Consider the following 5,020-nt stretch of genomic DNA (forward strand, 5'->3'; position numbering starts at 1 on the left):
TTTCATTCTTGGCTCGTTTGAGCCCGGAAACAACTTGTAGCTTCATTATTGACTAGATTGAAGTTGGAAACAACTTGTAGCTTCATTCCAGACTCGTTTGAAGTTGAAAACAACTTGTAGCTTCATTTTCGGTTGTTTGAAATTGGAATCAACTTGTAGTTTCATTCTTGGCTCGTTTGAGCCCGGAAACAACTTGTAGCTTCATTATTGACTAGATTGAAGTTGGAAACAACTTGTAGCTTCATTCCAGACTCGTTTGAAGTTGAAAACAACATGTAGCTTCATTTTCGGTTGTTTGAAATTGGAATCAACTTGTAGTTTCATTCTTGGCTCGTTTGAGCCCGGAAACAACTTGTAGCTTCATTATTGACTACATTGAAGTTGGAAACAACTTGTAGCTTCATTCCAGACTCGTTTGAAGTTAAATAAAACATGTAGCTTCATTTTCGGTTGTTTGAAATTGGAATCAACTTGTAGTTTCATTCTTGGCTCGTTTGAGCCCGGAAACAAGTTGTAGCTTAATTTTGACTACATTGAAGTTGGAAACAACTTGTAGCTTCATTCCAGACTCGTTTGAAGTTGAAAACAACATGTAGCTTCATTTTCGGTTGTTTGAAATTGGAATCAACTTGTAGTTTCATTCTTTGCTCGTTTGAGCCCGGAAACAACTTGTAGCTTCATTATTGACTAGATTGAAGTTGGAAACAACTTGTAGCTTCATTCCAGACTCGTTTGAAGTTGAAAACAACTTGTAGCTTCATTTTCGGTTGTTTGAAATTGGAATCAACTTGTAGTTTCATTCTTGGCTCGTTTGAGCCCGGAAACAACTTGTAGCTTCATTATTGACTAGATTGAAGTTGGAAACAACTTGTAGCTTCATTCCAGACCCGTTTGAAGTTGAAAACAACTTGTAGCTTCATTTTCGGTTGTTTGAAATTGGAATCAACTTGTAGTTTCATTCTTGGCTCGTTTGAGCCCGGAAACAACTTGTAGCTTCATTATTGACTACATTGAAGTTGGAAACAACTTGTAGCTTCATTCCAGACTCGTTTGAAGTTAAATAAAACATGTAGCTTCATTTTCGGTTGTTTGAAATTGGAATCAACTTGTAGTTTCATTCTTGGCTCGTTTGAGCCCGGAAACAACTTGTAGCTTCATTATTGACTAAATTGAAGTTGGAAACAACTTGTAGCTTCATTCCAGACTCGTTTGAAGTTGAAAACAACATGTAGCTTCATTTTCGGTTGTTTGAAATTGGAATCAACTTGTAGTTTCATTCTTGGCTCGTTTGAGCCCGGAAACAACTTGTAGCTTCATTATTGACTAGATTGAAGTTGGAAACAACTTGTAGCTTCATTCCAGACTCGTTTGAAGTTAAATAAAACATGTAGCTTCATTTTCGGTTGTTTGAAATTGGAATCAACTTGTAGTTTCATTCTTGGCTCGTTTGAGCCCGGAAACAAGTTGTAGCTTAATTTTGACTACATTGAAGTTGGAAACAACTTGTAGCTTCATTCCAGACTCGTTTGAAGTTGAAAACAACATGTAGCTTCATTTTCGGTTGTTTGAAATTGGAATCAACTTGTAGTTTCATTCTTGGCTCGTTTGAGCCCGGAAACAACTTGTAGCTTCATTATTGACTAGATTGAAGTTGGAAACAACTTGTAGCTTCATTCCAGACTCGTTTGAAGTTGAAAACAACTTGTAGCTTCATTTTCGGTTGTTTGAAATTGGAATCAACTTGTAGTTTCATTCTTGGCTCGTTTGAGCCCGGAAACAACTTGTAGCTTCATTATTGACTAGATTGAAGTTGGAAACAACTTGTAGCTTCATTCCAGACTCGTTTGAAGTTGAAAACAACCTGTAGCTTCATTTTCGGTTGTTTGAAATTGGAATCAACTTGTAGTTTCATTCTTGGCTCGTTTGAGCCCGGAAACAACTTGTAGCTTCATTATTGACTAGATTGAAGTTGGAAACAACTTGTAGCTTCATTCCAGACTCGTTTGAAGTTAAAAAAACATGTAGCTTCATTTTCGGTTGTTTGAAATTGGAATCAACTTGTAGTTTCATTCTTGGCTCGTTTGAGCCCGGAAACAACTTGTAGCTTCATTATTGACTAGATTGAAGTTGGAAACAACTTGTAGCTTCATTCCAGACTCGTTTGAAGTTGAAAACAACATGTAGCTTCATTTTCGGTTGTTAGAAATTGGAATCAACTTGTAGTTTCATTCTTGGCTCGTTTGAGCCCGGAAACAACTTGTAGCTTCATTATTGACTACATTGAAGTTGGAAACAACTTGTAGCTTCATTCCAGACTCGTTTGAAGTTAAATAAAACATGTAGCTTCATTTTCGGTTGTTTGAAATTGGAATCAACTTGTAGTTTCATTCTTGGCTCGTTTGAGCCCGGAAACAACTTGTAGCTTAATTATTGACTAAATTGAAGTTGGAAACAACTTGTAGCTTCATTCCAGACTCGTTTGAAGTTGAAAACAACATGTAGCTTCATTTTCGGTTGTTTGAAATTGGAATCAACTTGTAGTTTCATTCTTGGCTCGTTTGAGCCCGGAAACAACTTGTAGCTTCATTATTGACTAGATTGAAGTTGGAAACAACTTGTAGCTTCATTCCAGACTCGTTTGAAGTTAAAAAAACATGTAGCTTCATTTTCGGTTGTTTGAAATTGGAATCAACTTGTAGTTTCATTCTTGGCTCGTTTGAGCCCGGAAACAAGTTGTAGCTTAATTATTGACTAAATTGAAGTTGGAAACAACTTGTAGCTTCATTCCAGACTCGTTTGAAGTTGAAAACAACATGTAGCTTCATTTTCGGTTGTTTGAAATTGGAATCAACTTGTAGTTTCATTCTTGCTCGTTTGAGCCCGGAAACAACTTGTAGCTTCATTATTGACTAGATTGAAGTTGTAAACAACTTGTAGCTTCATTCCAGACTCGTTTGAAGTTGAAAACAACTTGTAGCTTCATTTTCGGTTGTTTGAAATTGGAATCAACTTGTAGTTTCATTCTTGGCTCGTTTGAGCCCGGAAACAACTTGTAGCTTCATTATTGACTAGATTGAAGTTGGAAACAACTTGTAGCTTCATTCCAGACTCGTTTGAAGTTGAAAACAACTTGTAGCTTCATTTTCGGTTGTTTGAAATTGGAATCAACTTGTAGTTTCATTCTTGGCTCGTTTGAGCCCGGAAACAACTTGTAGCTTCATTATTGACTAGATTGAAGTTGGAAACAACTTGTAGCTTCATTCCAGACTCGTTTGAAGTTAAAAAAACATGTAGCTTCATTTTCGGTTGTTTGAAATTGGAATCAACTTGTAGTTTCATTCTTGGCTCGTTTGAGCCCGGAAACAAGTTGTAGCTTAATTATTGACTACATTGAAGTTGGAAACAACTTGTAGCTTCATTCCAGACTCGTTTGAAGTTGAAAACAACATGTAGCTTCATTTTCGGTTGTTAGAAATTGGAATCAACTTGTAGTTTCATTCTTGGCTCGTTTGAGCCCGGAAACAACTTGTAGCTTCATTATTGACTAGATTGAAGTTGGAAACAACTTGTAGCTTCATTCCAGACTCGTTTGAAGTTAAAAAAACTTGTAGCTTCATTTTCGGTTGTTTGAAATTGGAATCAACTTGTAGTTTCATTCTTGGCTCGTTTGAGCCCGGAAACAACTTGTAGCTTCATTATTGACTAGATTGAAGTTGGAAACAACTTGTAGCTTCATTCCAGACTCGTTTGAAGTTGAAAACAACATGTAGCTTCATTTTCGGTTGTTTGAAATTGGAATCAACTTGTAGTTTCATTCTTGGCTCGTTTGAGCCCGGAAACAACTTGTAGCTTCATTATTGACTAAATTGAAGTTGGAAACAACTTGTAGCTTCATTCCAGACTCGTTTGAAGTTAAAAAAACATGTAGCTTCATTTTCGGTTGTTTGAAATTGGAATCAACTTGTAGTTTCATTCTTGGCTCGTTTGAGCCCGGAAACAACATGTAGCTTAATTTTGACTACATTGAAGTTGGAAACAACTTGTAGCTTCATTCCAGACTCGTTTGAAGTTGAAAAAACATGTAGCTTCATTTTCGGTTGTTTGAAATTGGAATCAACTTGTAGTTTCATTCTTGGCTCGTTTGAGCCCGGAAACAACTTGTAGCTTCATTATTGACTAGATTGAAGTTGGAAACAACTTGTAGCTTCATTCCAGACTCGTTTGAAGTTGAAAACAACTTGTAGCTTCATTTTCGGTTGTTTGAAATTGGAATCAACTTGTAGTTTCATTCTTGGCTCGTTTGAGCCCGGAAACAACTTGTAGCTTCATTATTGACTAGATTGAAGTTGGAAACAACTTGTAGCTTCATTCCAGACTCGTTTGAAGTTGAAAACAACTTGTAGCTTCATTTTCGGTTGTTTGAAATTGGAATCAACTTGTAGTTTCATTCTTGGCTCGTTTGAGCCCGGAAACAACTTGTAGCTTCATTATTGACTAGATTGAAGTTGGAAACAACTTGTAGCTTCATTCCAGACTCGTTTGAAGTTGAAAACAACTTGTAGCTTCATTTTCGGTTGTTTGAAATTGGAATCAACTTGTAGTTTCATTCTTGGCTCGTTTGAGCCCGGAAACAACTTGTAGCTTCATTATTGACTAGATTGAAGTTGGAAACAACTTGTAGCTTCATTCCAGACTCGTTTGAAGTTGAAAACAACTTGTAGCTTCATTTTCGGTTGTTTGAAATTGGAATCAACTTGTAGTTTCATTCTTGGCTCGTTTGAGCCCGGAAACAACTTGTAGCTTCATTATTGACTAGATTGAAGTTGGAAACAACTTGTAGCTTCATTCCAGACTCGTTTGAAGTTGAAAACAACTTGTAGCTTCATTTTCGGTTGTTGAAATTGGAATCAACTTGTAGTTTCATTCCTTGGCTCGTTTGAGCCCGGAAACAACTTGTAGCTTCATTATTGACTAGATTGAAGTTGGAAACAACTTGTAGCTTCATTCCAGACTCGTTTGA

Source organism: Daucus carota, chromosome 3 (genome assembly GCF_001625215.2).
Source record: "Daucus carota subsp. sativus chromosome 3, DH1 v3.0, whole genome shotgun sequence".
NCBI lineage: Eukaryota > Viridiplantae > Streptophyta > Magnoliopsida > Apiales > Apiaceae > Daucus > Daucus carota.